Source organism: Dendropsophus ebraccatus, chromosome 3, assembly GCF_027789765.1.
Source record: "Dendropsophus ebraccatus isolate aDenEbr1 chromosome 3, aDenEbr1.pat, whole genome shotgun sequence".
NCBI lineage: Eukaryota > Metazoa > Chordata > Amphibia > Anura > Hylidae > Dendropsophus > Dendropsophus ebraccatus.
This window is the reverse complement of record NC_091456.1, coordinates 10,619,525-10,637,437: the sequence shown is the minus strand read 5'-3', so window position 1 is coordinate 10,637,437 and position 17,913 is coordinate 10,619,525.

Genomic DNA, 17,913 nt, shown 5'->3' with positions numbered 1-17,913 from the left:
ATTTGTAATTTACTTCTATTTAAAAATCACCAGTCTTCCAGTACTTATCAACCTCTGTATGTCCTACAGGAAGTGGTGTATTCTCTCCAGTCTGACACGGTGCTCTCTGCTGCCACCTCTGTCCATGTCAGGAACTGTCCAGAGCAGGATAGAATTTCTATGGGGATTTGCTGCTGCTCTGGGCAGTTCCTGACATGGACAGAGGTGGCAGCAGAGAGCGCTGTGTCAGACTGAAGAGAATACACCACTTCCTGCAGGACATACAGCAGCTGATAAGTACTGGAAGACTGGAGATTTAAACCCTACATCCATGGCTGATCTGCAGTGAAGTTGTTTCATATTGTGACATTAGAAGATAGCATGGTGTGATTCGTATGAGGACTTTCTGTGCAAAGTTCATTCTTTTGTTTGTTTTGTGAAGTAACCATCTAAATATGTGAAATTACTCCCAAAAACGTCATTGGGACACTCCATGACTAATCAGTGATTATTATCTGATTATTCACCTCAATATATATATATATATATATATATATATATATATATATATATTCACATGCTGCATTCCCTCCACCCAAGTGTAATTGTATCGATGGACGCATTTGGAGTAAATACAATGACATTATAACAAAGATTGCTACGTCCATCAGGTGGGATTTCCAGGATTACTAAATTACATTTATGACTAACCTAAGAATAGGTCCACACACTGTAAATGATAACAAAAAACAGCTGCAAAAAATGAATTAAAAAAAAAAAAAAAAAGAAAGGCTAAAATGGGAAAATGAACATCAGCACACATGACTCAGTCGCCCCTAGCAACCAATCAGATTCCACCTCTCATTCCTCACAGACTCTTTGGAAAATGAAAGGTGGAATCTGATTGGTTGCTAGGGGCAACTGAGCCAGTCTCACTTTACAGCATGTTTGATAAATCTCCCCCAAAGAGAGAATTGAGTATAGACGTAAAAATAATCAGCATCCTCATTACTGCTTTTTTTAAAACACAAAAACTGCCCTTTTTCACCTGATTAGGCCCGGTTCACATTGCATTTTTGCAGTCCCTTTAACATATGTATTTGTAATTGGTTACTTTTAATGTACCTTAAAAGGAAAAAAATAATCTTTTTTTTTTTTCTATAATGGAAGTCATTGGGAAAACAGATTGCACTCAGTTGCATCCTTCCCTTCCCGTAAATTGTAAACGTTAATGCGATGGCAAAAACGCAGCGTGATCTAAGCCTAACACATGGTTGTGTTCTTTGCAGTAGTAAAACATTAAAGAAACAGCCGTATTTCTAACTGATCAATTTAAAATAAGGAATCTCCTGTCTGAAAGTGATGAACTCAAAAATAAGTAACAAATATGGACAGAATTTGGAATCTGCCTGTAGAAAAATGTCAGTCTTTTGCTATTATAACTTACTGCTGATTTAATAGTTATATAAAAACTAAAAAAAAAAATCTGTGCATGAATACAGCTTGATAGTGATGACATTACAGTAAATTACATAACAAAAAAAACCAACAAAACTATATATATATTTTTGTATTTAATTTTTTTTTTATAAAAAAAATACTTACCGTCTGATAGAGTTGTGCAAAGTTACCCCTCTGGTCCCTTAGTGGCAGAATTAGATACAATGGCACCTTTCTACACAACCGCAATCTGTTCTGGAGGGTTGGTTGAGTACTGAGTACTTTGAGAAGCAAGTGGTTCTCAAAGAACAAATAATGTAAATATATTTAAAGGGGTACTCCAGAGAAAAAAAATTGTATTACAATCAACTGGTGTCAGATTTGTAAATTACTTCTATTTATAAAAAAAAAAGTCTTTCAGTACTTATCAGCTGTTGTATGTCCTGCAGGAAGTGGTATATTCTCTCCAGTCTGACACAGTGCTCTCTGCTGCCACCTCTGTCCATGTCAGGAACTGTCCAGAGCAGCAGAGGTTTTCTATGGAATTTGGGTACAAAAACTGCGGTGTGTTTTCAGCCTCAGGAGGAAAGGTTACTGGTGGAATTTTGTGTGGCTAAAGGGAACCAGTCACCATGATGGACATTATAAAACCAATGATCATGGCTGTCTGCCTGTGATCATGCTCTGCAGGGGTGATTGACAGGCAAATGGGCTTCTATGTCCTGACAGCAGGTGACATGGAATCCTCTTGCCTGTCAATCACCCCAGCAGAGTGTGGTCACAGGTCTCCACCCCAATGTCTACATAGGACCTACATCTGCATAACTTGCACAATGGATTCAAACTTTTCTCCTGCATCTACTCTGTTCAGTTCCTGGAGCAAACTTATGTTAGGGAACCTTATAAAAACATTCATGGCACACTGCCATTGGTCTTTTGACGTCCAGCCTTAAGTGGCTCATACAATTTTCAGGAGGTTTGCACCCCCCCCCCCCCTCCCAAAAAAATCCTCCTCTAATTCTTTTTTAAACTTCTTTTTGCAATCCACACTGTGATGCTTCTGCCATCTGGTGGCAAAACAGAAAACTGCACCCTGGACTGAAGGCAGCTATATGACTGCTGAGCATTGTGTGGAGACATGATAGTCAGCGGCTCCAGCACATCTCTCTGCATCCAAAGAGGAACTATCAGCAGGTTTCTGCAAACATACCACAAAGGCGCGCGGCCGTGAGCGTGTTCTAGTGACGGAATACGGCGGAATTTATCCGCGAGAATTCCTCAGTGTGAACCCACCCTAAGTTTAGAGAGCAGAAGAGGTTTTCTATGGGGATTTGCAGCTGCTCTGGACAGTTCCTGACATGGACAGAGGTGGCAGCAGAGAGCACTGGCAGAAAAACTTAGTGAGGATAAATAATTATAACAAAAGGAGGAGCCTATGAGGAAGGAGGAGCCTATCCTCCGAAACGTCCGCAGGACACCAGGTGGACACTTGGGTGTGTGGATCAGCCTGTGAGCTGAAGTGTACCGAGTGTATTGCTAAAAATAAAAAGCAAATTGGATTGCAGCACCAGTGTATGGACTCTTTTCCACACGGGTATCCCGCTCAACTTGAGGATCACTATCCTATCATACTCAGGTACTTTTGTTATAATTATTTATCCTCACTAAGTTTTTCTGACAGATGAATTGGAGGGTCAGTGGAGACCCATTAGTGAGTTATTTAGCCTGAAGGCTTTCTGTGCTATAAGTCTCTATCTCGTAAATAAGCAGAGAGCACTGGGTCAGACTGGAAAGAATACACCACTTCCTGCAGGACATACACCAGCTAATAAGTACTGGAAGACTGAAGATTTTTTTATAGAAGTAAGGGCCCTATAACATGGGACGATTATCGTGCGAAAAATTGTTTAATCGTCCGAATTTAAACGATAATCGTTCTACGTAATTGCAGGCAACGAAAAATCGTTCGTATGTTGTTGATTTAGATCTGAACCTAAAATTATCGCTAATCGTTCGCTGTAATTCCACATTCCGCTCAAGTTCCGCATTTGTTCACTAATCGTTCAGTGTAATTGCACATTGTTCATTGATTTGCTGGGATCAGAAGGAGTAACCGATCATAGCGACGATTATTGTTCTGTGTAATATAGTGAACGATTTCAGGTTAACGATAAACAATCTCGTTTGCGATCGTTTATCGTTAAAAATAGCTCCGCGTAATAAAACGCTAAATCACAAATCTCTGTCACTTTCTGGCACCAGTTGATTTGAAAGATTTTTTTTTTTTGTGAACTACCCCTTTAAGATCAAATATGCTATTTAGCTCTTTAGGAGTACTGGGGGCTCCACAGAGCATACCCCCCTCTGGCCGCCCACTGCCTCCTTTGGTAACACCGAAGCATTGCTTGAAAATTTTCTTAATGTTAAGGACGATTACTGTTCAAATTATCATTAAATCGTTCAAATCTAAACGATAATCGTTCGGTTGAAATGCAGGTAACGATTAACGACCGACTGAGAAATCGTTGATTGCTTTATAAGACCTGGACCTATTTTTATCGTTGCACGTTCGCAAATCGTTCTCATTGAATAAGACGTCGTTCGCAGTAGATACGAACGCAATAGCGAAGAAATAGCGGACAAAAAACGATCGCAAATACGATCATAAGTAACGATTATCGTTCCATGAAAATGAGTGAACGTTTTCAGGTCTTTCGCAATAGCGGTCGTTTGAGATTGTTAATCGTTAACGATTATGTGAACGATAATCGTCCGGTGGAATAGGGCCCTTAGGCTGCGTTTACACAGAAAGATTTATCTGACAGATTTTTAAAGCCAAAGCTAGGAACAGACTATAAACAGGGAGCAGGTCATAAAGGAAAGACTGAGATTTCTCCTCTTTTCAAATCCTTTCCTGGTTTTGGCTTTAAAAATCTGTCAGATAAATCTTCCTGTGTAAATGCACCACAAGGGTACAAACACACACACCGTATACGCAGCGCAGCAGATTAGATCTAAATAACTGAACACAGCATCAAATCTGCTGCGTATCTGCTGCGTATACGGTGTGTGTCACATGCAAGTTGCGCTGTGAAATCTTCTGCCATACTCTATACTGTTACGGCCTATGGCTATGCATTCTCGCTGCAGATTTTCATTCCGCTGCCAGAATGTAGCCACTGATCTAATTAATTATCTGCCGGGCCTTCAACAGATCATACTTACCTGCCTGCACTCCCACCTGCTTCTCAGTCCTCCATGTCACTGATGGACCTTTTAGCCAATCAGTGGACACAGCGGGACAGCACACTGATTGGCTGAGCAGGAGACCAGGGAGCAAAAGAAGGCAGGCAGGAGTGGGGACAGGTAAGTATGATATGCACCTTTCAGCTACGTATACCCCTAGAGCCAGATACGTCCCCTGCAACCAAATGCATCCGTTGCAGCCACATATGCTCCTTTCGGCTAGTTATGCCTTTTGCAGCCAGGTATGTTTCATGGAGCCAGATATGCCCCTAGCCACATATGCCCCTGAAGCCGAATGTGCCCCTAGCCACATATGCCCCCTGGAGTCAGATATGCTGTCTGTAGCTTGGTATGCCCCCCAGTCACATATGTTTCTTGATGCCAGGTATGCTCCCTGTAGGCGGATATGTCTCTTCCACCTGGATTTGTCCCCTGAAGCTGGATATGCCTCTTACTGCTAGATCAGCTACATGGAGCTGGATATGTCCCCTTGCAGCCAGATACCTCCCCATGTAGTCAAGATACCTCCTTCTATGTAGCCTGATACCCAGGGGCGTAGCTAATGTCTCTTGGGCCCTGGTGCAAGAGGTCAACTTGGGCCCCCCCCCCCCTTACCACATACTGACTAACACAACCGCTGCTACTGAATAAAATCCTCTGTACATAGACCAATATCACCTCATCCAGTCATATAGAGGTGGCCCCAGCTCTACACAGGCTCTATACACCATATACATTACAGTGCAAATATATCAGGTGACTCACAGGGGACGTCTTCTCTGATCGGAGTTCTTCCCTTTTCATCTTCTCCATCTGCCCAGGGCCATTATGAGAACTTTTTGGAGCCACGAATCCACAGAATCTGCCAGACAAACATATTAGGCTCCTCACACTGACACCATCCTAATCTCTCTACAAACTGCACATCTGTATTGGCCCCTTTACACCCTCATTTAGTGGGTAGCCTGACTCTATGTGACTCCCTTATAGTACATATCCCCCTATTGTATACACCCCCTGTGTAGTCCACCTTATAGATGGCCCCCCAATGTTTCCCCCTTATAGATGGCCCCCTGTGTTGTCCCTATTATAGATGCCCCCCATGTTATCCCCCATATAGATTGCCCCCATGTTATCAACCATATAGATGCCCCCCATGTTGTCCCCTCCTTCTGCCCCTCCATCATCATACTACTACCCCTTCATCCTCCAGCCCTTTCATCATCATACCACTTCACCCCTCATCATCCTCTTGTTCCATCATCATCATACCACTACATCCTCATCATCCTCTTGTTCCTTCATCATCATACCACTACACCCCTCATCATCCTCTTGTTCCATCATCATCATACTACTACATTCCCATCATCCTCTTGTTCCATCATCATCATACCACTACACCCCTCATCATCCTCTTGTTCCATCATCATGCCACTACACCCCCCATCATCTTCTTGTTCCATCATCATCATCATCATACCACTACATCCTCATCATCTTCTTGTTCCATCATCATACCACTACATCCTCATCATCTTCTTGTTCCATCATCATACCACTACACCCCTCATCATCTTCTTGTTCCATCATACCACTACACCCCTCATCCTCCTCTTGTTCCATCATCATCATACCACTACATTCCCATCATCCTCTTGTTCCATCATCATCATACCACTACACCCCTCATCATCCTCTTGTTCCATCATCATACCACTACATCCCCATCATCCTCGTTCCATCATCATCATACCACTACATCCCCATCATCCTCGTTCCATCATCATCATACCACTACACCCCTCATCATCCTCTTGTTCCATCATCATACCACTACATCCCCATCATCCTCGTTCCATCATCATCATACCACTACACCCCTCATCATCCTCTTGTTCCATCATCATCATACCACTACACCCCTCATCATCCTCTTGTTCCATCATCATACCACTACATCCCCATCATCCTCGTTCCATCATCATCATCATCATACCACTACACCCCTCATCATCCTCTTGTTCCATCATCATACCACTACACCCCCATCATCCTCTTGTTCCATCATCATCATCATCATCATACCACTACACCCCTCATCATCATCTTGTTCCATCATCATCATCATACCACTACACCCCATCATCCTCTTGTTCCATCATCATCATCATCATACCACTACACCCCTCATCTTCCTCTTGTTCCATCATCATCATCATACTACTACACCCCCATCATCCTCTTGTTCCTTCATCATCATACCACTACACCCCATCATCCTCTTGTTCCTTCATCATCATCATACCAGTACACCCCTCATCATCCTCTTGTTCCTTCATCATCATCATCATCATCATCATCATCATCATCATACCACTACACCCCTCATCATCCTCTTGTTCCTTCATCATCATCATCATCATCATACCACTACACCCCTCATCACCCTCTTGTTCCTTCATCATCATCATACCACTACACCCCTCATCATTCTCTTGTTCCATCATCATACCACTACACCCCTCATCATCCTCTTGTTCCTTCATCATCATACCACTACACCCCTCATCATCCTCTTGTTCCATCATCATCATACCACTACACCCCTCATCATCCTCTTGTTCCATCATCATCATACCACTACACCCCATCATCCTCTTGTTCCATCATCATGCCACTACACCCCCCATCATCTTCTTGTTCCATCATCATCATCATCATCATCATACCACTACACCCCTCATCATCCTCTTGTTCCATCATCATCATCATACCACTACACCCCCATCATCCTCTTGTTCCTTCATCATCATCATACCACTACACCCCTCATCATCCTCTTGTTCCTTCATCATCATCATACCACTACACCCCTCATCATCCTCTTGTTCCATCATCATACCACTACACCCCCATCATCCTCTTGTTCCATCATCATCATCATACCACTACACCCCCATCATCCTCTTGTTCCATCATCATCATCATACCACTACACCCCTCATCATCCTCTTGTTCCATCATCATCATACCACTACACCCCCATCATCCTCTTGTTCCATCATCATCATCATACCACTACACCCCATCATCCTCTTGTTCCATCATCATCATCATACCACTACACCCCTCATCATCCTCTTGTTCCTTCATCATCATCATACCACTACACCCCCCATCATCCTCTTGTTCCTTCATCATCATCATACCACTACACCCCTCATCATCCTCTTGTTCCATCATCATACCATTACACCCCTCATCATCCTCTTGTTCCATCATCATCATACCACTACACCCCCATCATCCTCTTGTTCCATCATCATCATCATACCACTACACCCCCATCATCCTCTTGTTCCATCATCATCATCATCATACCACTACACCCCTCATCATCCTCTTGTTCCATCATCATCATACCACTACACCCCTCATCATCCTCTTGTTCCTTCATCATCATCATACCACTACACCCCTCATCATCCTCTTGTTCCATCATCATACCACTACACCCCTCATCATCCTCTTGTTCCATCATCATCATACCACTACACCCCCATCATCCTCTTGTTCCATCATCATCATCATACCACTACACCCCTCATCATCCTCTTGTTCCATCATCATCATACCACTACACCCCATCATCCTCTTGTTCCATCATCATCATACCACTACACCCCTCATCATCCTCTTGTTCCATCATCATCATACCACTACACCCCCATCATCCCCTTAAAAACAAAAAAATCTATACTCACCTGCATGATTTCTGTAGCCCCCAGGTCACACACGCTGGCGGGCTTCTCCCGGCGGGAGGCGGGGCTTAGCGCGGAGGGGGCGGAGCTTCGCGGGACCTGTTTTTTTTTCTTAAGGCGATGCTCCCTGCGCTGGAAGTACTTCCCCCCCCCCCCCCCCCCCCGCCGCACACAGAGCTCCCTGGGGGCCGCAAGACAGCCGGGGGCCCCTGCCTCTTGTGATCGCAAGCAAAACATTGCTTGCGGTCACAAGAGGGAGTGGGAGGCGGGCAGTGCAGTGGTAAGGGGGGGCCTCGCGGGCCCCTCCTTGGTAGCGGCCCGGTTGCTACGCCACTGCTGATACCTCCCCCACTGTAGACAGAAACCTGGTGATTTCTTGAAGCTACAATTCATTTCTTCATAACCCGACAAACATCTTATTCTCCGCCCTTTTCCAGCAACTTCCTTCATTTTTTCCATACGGTCCCAAACTGTAGCAATTGTGCTGTTTGGTATTATGCACATTAAAGTAGATAGGAAGGTGGTTTGCCTCTAGATGTAGGATCCCCTGCTGTGACCCCAAATAGTAATAATGCCCCCTGCTGTGCCCTCCAAATAGTAATAATACACCCTGCTGTGCTCTCCATATGGTAATAATGCCCCCTGCTGTGCCCCCATATAGTAATAATGTCTCCTGCTGTGCCCCAATAGTAATAATGCTCCCTGCTGTGCCCCCCATATAGTAATAATGTCCCCTGCTGTCCCGCATTTAGTAATAATGCCCCATGCTGTGCCCTTCATATAGTAATAATGCCCCCTGCTGTGCCACCATATAGGCATAATGTCTCCTGCTATGCCTTCATATAGTAATAATGTCCCCTGTTGTGCCCTCCATATAGTAATAATGCCTCATGCTATGCCCTCCATATAGTAGTAATGCCCCTACTGTGCCCTCCATATAGTAATAATGCCTCATGCTATGCCCTCCATATAGTAATAATGTCCCTGCTGTGCCCCATATAGTAATAATGTCTCCTGCTGTGCATCCATATAGTAAAAATGTCCCTACTGTGTCCTCATATAGTAATAATGCCCCCTGCTGTGCCCCCATATAGTAATAATGTCTCCTGCTGTTCCACCATATAATAATAATGTCTCCTGCTGTGCCCCCATATAGTAATAATTTCCCCTGCTGTGCTCTCCATATAGTAATAATGTCCTTACTGTGTGCTCATATAGCAATAATACCCCCTGCTGTGCCCCATATAGTAATAATGCTTCCTGCTGTGCGCTCTTTATAGTAATAATGCCCCTGTTGTGCATCTATATAGTAATAATAGCCCTACTGTGCCCTCATATAGTAATAATGTCCCCCGCTGTGCCCTCCATATAGCAATAATGCCCTTTGCTGCCCCCACATAGTAATGTCTCCTGCTGTGCACCCCCCATATAGTAATATTGTCCCCTGCCCTGTTGTGCCCCCATAGTAATAATTTTCCCCTTCTCTGCTGTGCCCCCACAGTAAATGCCCCCTTCTATGTTGTGCCCTATAGAACACGCCCCCTCACCTGCTGTGGCCACATAGTAATGCCCCCCATCTCCCCCTGTGCCCCAACATGATTGGTAGCGGTTCTTAAAACTGCAGAGGCACTACAAACAAGCAATGATCTTGCTGATCAGAGCCCATTTGCGGCTATGGACAGCAGAGGGTTGGTAAGTGTAGAAGGACATCCCCCCTTCCCACAATAAAGGCCTGTTCACGCTAACAAATTAGCTTTCTAAAATCTGGAATTACCAATAATCACCCGACTTCCAAAAATAATTGCAGTGACTACACTAAAGGCCCTATTACACGGAACGATTATTTGCCGTTAATCGTCCCGTGTAATGTAAGGCAACGATCGGCCAACATGAATGATGTCGGCTGATCAATGCAGTCGTTTGTCTTTCAACATGTTGCAAGACAAACGACTGTGATACCAACAATCTGTTGCCATAGCACCGAGGGGTAGGACCGGCGGCAGCAGACTGCCGCTACCCCCTATGGGCTGCTTGGACGATCTAGCGATCACCTGGGCGCCCCCCTTGCTCTCACCCGCTCCCTGCCACGCATGCAATAGTGGCAGCAGCGAGCGGGGAACAAGAAACAAAGGAACGCTGACAGCTCTTGTTTGCTACTCTAGTCGCCCGGTGTAATAGGGGCTTAAGGATGACATTTATCAAGACTGGCATACTGGAATAAAGCCCATCCCCTATTTCCTGACCAGAATAACGCCTCTTAGCAGAACCAAGCGGTCCTGTGCCTGGCACAACAAATTTATGCACCTGTACGTCCTGGCGCTGCTATGGGAGTCCAAAGCGTGTTCAGTTAACATCAAACATGACAGCTGAATATAAATGCTTTATAACCCCCTCTGCAGCAGCCCAGAGCAATACAGCACTGATCTAATGGATCAGTGCTGTACAATGTATACTACACTGATCTTTATCTCTGTGAGAGATCTGTGTAGTTGTATTAAAGGTCCCCCAGGTTGACTTCTAATTAATGTGAAATAAAAAAGTGACTTTATTAATAAAAAGCCCCTTCCTCTAATAACAGTTAGTCACCCCCTTTTCCCATTATATAAATAAAACTACATAAATAAACATATTTTATATCGCCGCGCGTGTAATCGCCTGAACTATTAAATTATCACATTCCTGATCGTGCACGCTAAATGCCGTAAGTGCAAAATTGCACATTTTGGTCGCATCAAATCAGAAAAATTGTAATAAAAAGTGATCAAAAAGTCTCATATACACGCACAAGGTACCAATAGTAAGTACAGATCATGGCACAAAAAAATACCTCACACAGCCCCGTAAAGCAATAAATAAATTCGTTATAAGGATGGGAATAGAGCAATTTAAAAGATTTTTTTTAAAAGCTGTCAAAATAAAAGTTTTTTTTTAATAGAAGATTTTTTTAATAAAATTACATTACAAATTTCTGGCAGTTTGTGGCACCAGTTGATTTGAAATAAATTTATTTTTTTTTTATTGCTGAAGTACCCCTTTAACCCCTTAAGGACCGGGCCTAAAATGGCCTTAAAGAGAACCAATCACCTAAAATTAACTGTCCCTATAATAAAAGATTCTCTCTCCCTAAATCTATTCCTGAAGATACAGACTGCCTGTGCAGTCTGTATCTTATGCTTTTACCTAATCCTGTAAAGCGGAGCAGTAAGGACGGGGGCGGCTATCTTGATGACGTCACAGTGGTGCGTTCCAGCGCTGGAACGCAAGGGACGTAATCAAGATGGCGCCCGGCTTTACTGCACCGCTACAGAGGACTGGGTAAAGTATAAGATACAGACTGCAAAGGCAGTCTGTATCTTCATGTAGTTTATTTCTGAAGATACAGACTGCCTGTGCAGTCTGTATCTTATACTTTACCCAGTCCTCTGTAGCGGTGCAGCTAAGCCGGACGCCATCTTGATTACGTCCCTTGCGTTCCAGTGCTGGAACGCACCAGTGACGTCATCAAGATGGCCGCCCCCGCCCTTACTGCTCCGCTTTACAGGATTAGGTAAACGCATAAGATACAGACTGCACAGGCAGTCTGTACCTTCAGGGACATACTAATAGGCCCAGTTAGAATAGACATACACAGTGATCTCGCGCTGTATAGCGCGGGATCACTGTGTATTTACAGAGCGGCGGCAAAGGCTCATGGGAGCCCTTCCCGCCGCTCGGCATGCCGGGAGCTTCCTGTCTCGCGCCGTCTCTTTTGAAAAGAGCCGGCGCGAGACAGGAAAAGAGAATGTGTATATTGTAAAATCACGGGCATAAAAGTAAATAATTCCAATTACAAATATTAATAAAATATTAATTTACAGCTAATTAGCAAAAAAAAAAATTTAAAATTTCGGCCATGATTGGTTCTCTTAACCCTTTGAGGACCAGGCCCAAAATGACCCAGTGGACCGCGCAAATTTTGATCTTAGTGTTTCCGTTTTTCCCTCCTCCCCTTCTAAGAGCTCTAGCACTTTCAGTTTTTTATCTACAAGCCATGTAAGTGCTTATTTGTTACAGGAATAGTTGTACTGTGTAATGGCGCCTTTCATTTTACCATAACATGTATGATGGAATTCCAAATATATTATTTATGAAGATATAAATTGGTGAAATCGCAAAAAAGAAGGCAATATGGTAACGTTTGGGGGGTTCCTGTGTCTACGTAATGCACTATATGGTAACAGCGACATGACACTATTATTCTATAGGTCAGTCCGAACACAACCATATGCAGGTTACACAGATTCTCTAATGTTATATATATTTTTTAAATGAAATCCTTTTTTTTGGCAATTAATTATAAATAAAATGGGACTATTGTGACGCTTCTAACGGTTTTATTTTTTCACCTACGGGCTGTATGGGGTGTCATTTTTTCCGCCATGATCTCTAGTTTTTATTAATACCATATTTGTGAAGATCGGACATTTTGATCACTTTTTATTAATTTTTTTTTATATATAATGTAACATAAAATCGGTAATCCGCGCACTTTTTTCCCTCTTTTCGTGTACGCCGTTTACCGTTCGCAATGACGCTTGTTATATTTTAATAGATCGGACAATTACGCACGCTACGGTATATTATATGTTTATCTATTCATTTATTTTTATATGTTTTATTTATATAATGGGAAAGGGGGGTGATTTCAACTTTTATTGGGGGAGGGGTTTTGGGGTTGTGTGTTAGTGTTTTTAACTTTTTTTTTTTTACACATTTGAAGTCCCTTTGGGGGACTTGTACATACATTAGTTTGATTTCTACACTGATGAATGCTATGCCATAGGCATAGCATTCATCAGTGTTATCGGCGATCTGCTCATTGAGCCTGCCTGTGCAGGCTCAGTGTAGCAGATCGCCGATCGGACCGCACGGAGGCAGGTGAGAGACCTCCGGCAGTCCGTTTCAACGATCGGGACCCCCGCAGTCACACTGCGGGGGTCCCGATCGGTAAGTGACAGGGGACTCCCCCTGTCACTTACACTTAAACGCCGCGGTCGCGCCGCGATCGCGGCGTTTAAGGAGTTAATGACACGCGGCAGCGCGATCGCTGCAGCGTGTCATTACCGGTGAGGTCCCGGCTGCTCACTGCAGCCGGCCCCCACCTGCTATGAAGCGCGCTCCGCTCCGGAGCACGCTTCATAGCGGGAGAAACACCCAGGGCGTACAGTTACGCCCTAGGTCGTCTGGGGACAGACTTCCATGGCGTAACTATACGCCCTGGGTCGTCTAAGGGTTAAGGACCAGAACAAATTTTATGAATATGACCTGTGTCACTTTATTCATTAATAACTTCGGGATGCTTTTACCTATCCGGCTGATTCTAAGATTGTTTTCTCGTGACATATGGTACTTTACATTTCTGGTAAATTGGAGTCGATACTTTTAACAAATCTTTATGAAAAAAACCAAAATAACATGAAAAATTGTGAAAAAATGCTTTTTTCCAACTTTGAAAGTTTTCTGCTGTTTTTTTTTAAAATAAATAAATAATTAAAAAAAAACGCATAGGGTCCCCCCTATTTTTATAACCAGCCGGGTTAAAAACCAAACGACAGCAGCCTGGTAACACCAGGGTGGGAAGAGCCATTGGTTTAGGCCCTCCCCAGCCTAAATCTTACCAGCCTGCTGCCGCCCGGTCCAGGAGCGCCAATTTTGACGCTCCGGGACCACTGGCACCCGGCTCTTCCCAGTACCCCTGGTGGCATTGGGTACTGGGGTAATAATGGGGGGTTAGTGTTAGCCATTTTATACCGGCTAACACTAGGCCCCAACTTAGTAATGGATTCCATCTATTAGACGGCTTCCACTACTAAGTCTATAAAGTAAAGAAATAAAGACAAGACACAAGTTAAAATAAATTTTTATTCAAATAAAAACACCCCCACACCCCTCATTGACCATTTTATTAGAAAAAAACATTAAAAAAACGCTGGTCATCGACGTAGTCCATGAAGTCACTGTGCTGCGGACCCGCTAATTATATGTGCGCTGAGCCGATCAGCCAATCAGCTGAGCGCACATATAATTCTAAATGTTTCTTCTAATAATGCTATTGTGATAACATAATTAGAAGAAACATTTGATGTTTTAATTAAAGTTAAGTGATGATTAGTACAGAAAGCTCTATTGCCGGCATATGAATTAACGGCTTATGGAGCTTCCTGTACTAATTAATATTTAATTAACAAAACACATTTTCGATTAAATAAATTCAGTTTCGTTGGTCAATAATTTAATTCTAACGAATCCATCATTGTGCAATTAAATATACTGTCAAAAAATCAATATATATATAAATATACATTTATTTATATATCTATTTATTTTAACAGTATATTTAATTGCAAAATGATGGATTCGTTAGAATTAAATTATTGACCAACGAAAGGGACTTTATTACAAAGAAAATGTGTTTTATTAATTTAATATATTAACTATTAGAGGCATCGGCATTCGGCATCATTGCCGGCTATTTTTGAAGTACTCCGTACGGACCGCCTGTCAATCCTCGGCCGCATGTCCAGCCGCAAACAATGGTCTTGTTCATTTTTTACAGGTCCGTTTACGATCGGGCCGTAGATTCATACATAGTGTGCACTGTGCAGCCGTATATCCTATACTTTCCAGCATACGCATGAACCACCAAAAATACCGCCGCACAATTACAGCCGCAAATACAGCCGCACAGTTACATAGTCTGAACCTGGCCATAAAGTGTATTTTAGGGGACTGTATATTAGAAAGCCGCACAAAGCACCCCATTTCAGAAACTGCACCCCCCAAACTCTGCAAAAGCACACCCAGAAAGTTTTTTAACCCTTTAGGGTAGTCACAGAAATAAAAGCTAAGTGTGTAAGAAATTAGAAAATTTTAATTTTCTGTGCAAAGATTTTAATGTAATCCAATATCTTTCATAATTATAAACCTATTACCAGAGAAATGCACCCCAATATTGATTGCCCCGTTTCTGCAGTTTATAGAAATACCCCATATGTGGCCCTATTGCGCTATTTGACACAACCACAAGCCTCAGATACAAAGGAGTGCCTAGTGAATTTTAACGCCTCCGTTATATTTGGTCATTTTTGACTGTACCACTTCAGGTTGGCAGAGGCTCTGGGGTGCCAAAACCTAAAAAACACCCCTAAAGGGACACCATTTAGAAAACTACACCCCTCAAGGAATAGTTCCAAACAGAAAATAGATACACGCCTGCACAGATATACTCCAGTGAAAAAATGGAGTGAAATGGAGTGGAAGCGGGACCAGTATGGTGGATCAGGGGGTCGTGGTGCTGCTCACAATAACCACAGTTTATGTCATCACAACTTAGATGAGAGAAGAAAGGAGCGCACTCACCCCGTAAAATCAGGTACTTCTTTATTCTTTATCAAAGATTAAAAGCCATCCATGTGAACATCGGGTGGTAGGAACGCCAGAGCACTTGAATCACAGGAGACGTCTCCTGTGATTCAAGTGCTCTGGCGTTCCTACCACCCGATGTTCACATGGATGGCTTTTAATCTTTGATAAAGAATAAAGAAGTACTTGATTTTACGGGGTGAGTGCGCTCCTTTCTTCTCTCATCTAAGTTGTGATGACCCCTCAAGGAATGTAACAAGGGGTGCAGTGAGCATCTGGACCCCAAGGGTGCTTCACAGATTTTCCGAACAATATGGCGTGAAAAAATAAAAATTTATTTTTTACACTAAAACGTTGTTCTAGCCTTCAATTTTTCATTTTCACAAAGGGATAAAAGGAATAAAAACCCAAAAAACGTGTAGCGCAGTTTCTCCCGAGTACGGAAATACCCCCAAAAAGTAAAGTGCCAAGCGGGCGCAGGACGAGCCTCCAAAGGGAAGGAGCGCCAATTGGCTTTTGGAAGCTGAATTTCACTGGAAAGGATTTCAAGGGTCACGTCGCATTTACAGAGCCCTCGAGCTGCCAAGACACTGGAAACCCCCCACAAGTGACCCCATTCTGGAAACTACACCCCTCAAGGAATCTAACAAGGGGTGCACTGAGCATATGGACCCCACTGGTGACGAACACAAATGTGGAACAATGTGACGTGAAAGGGAAAATTTTCATTTTTTCACTTTCACGGCACAAATGTGCCCGTCATCAAGGGGTCCATATCCTCACTGCACCCCTTGTTAGATTCCTTGAGGGGTGTAGTTTCCAGAATGGGGTCACTTGTGGGGGGTTTACAGTGTTTTGGCAGCACGAGGGCTCTGTAAATGCGACATGGCGTTCATCATCCATTCTGGCCAAATCCAACCTCCAAAATCCAAATGGCGCTCCTTCCCTTCGGAGGCTTGCCCTGCGCCCACATGGCGCTTTATGTCCACATGTGGGGTATTTACGGACTCGGGGGATTGTGTGTTTGTGTGTTTTTTTTATCTTTTAACCCCTTGTGAAAATGAAAAAATCAAGGCTAGACTAACATTATAGTGTAAAAAATATAATATTTCATTTTTACGCCACATTGTTCCACATTTGTGCCCGTCACCAGTGGGGTCCATATGCTCACTACACCCCTTGTTACATTCCTTGAGGGGTGTAGTTTCCATAATGGGGTCACTTGTGGGGGGTTTCAACTGTCTTGGCAACACAGGGGCCTTTTAAATGAAACATGGCCCCTCGAAATCCATTCCAGCCAAATCCAGCCTCCAAAAACCAAATGGCGCTCCTTCCCTTTGGCACATATGTAGAACATGTGGTGTGAAAATAAAAAATACCATTTTTTTCATTTTCACGTCCCAAATGTGGCCGTCACCAGGGGGCCATATACCCGCTGCCCCCCTTGTTAGATTCCTTATGGGGTGTAGTTTCCAGAATGGGGTCACTTGTGGGGGGTTTCTACTGTCCTGGCAGCACAGAGGCTTTGTAATTGCATCATGGCATCCTCTAATGGGAATGGCGGCCATACCTATTTAGCTGGGGAAAAGGGACCATTCTAATTTATTTGGGGGTATTAGACCAATTATTAGTTTATAAGGTTGAAAATGACAGGTGTCCATCAAACTCAGCCTGTGTTGATCCAGAGGAAGGCAAAAAAAACCTCGTGAGGCAGACGACAGTAGCCTCATCACTGGGAAAAATTCCTTCCCGACTCCATAATGGCGATCAGAATAATCCCTGGATCAACGTGACCCCTGAAATAGGAATAAGGGATAGAATTTAGATAATGTAGAACCCCAATGACGTGTGGTACACCTTGAAGCGATCCAGTATGCAGAGGCCGGGGGGATCAGGACAGGCGTCACACTGGAAAATGGTGTCCTTCCTGATCCCCCTGTTACACCACACTATGCACTTCTTCTGGGGTCTCCCGTTTTCCAGTGTGGGGGACGTCACCTGAAAAATGTTGCTCTGGTGCGATCCGGGGTCCTTCATATCCAGAAGCGCTGGGTCCGCTCCATGGCTGCTAAATATTAGGGCT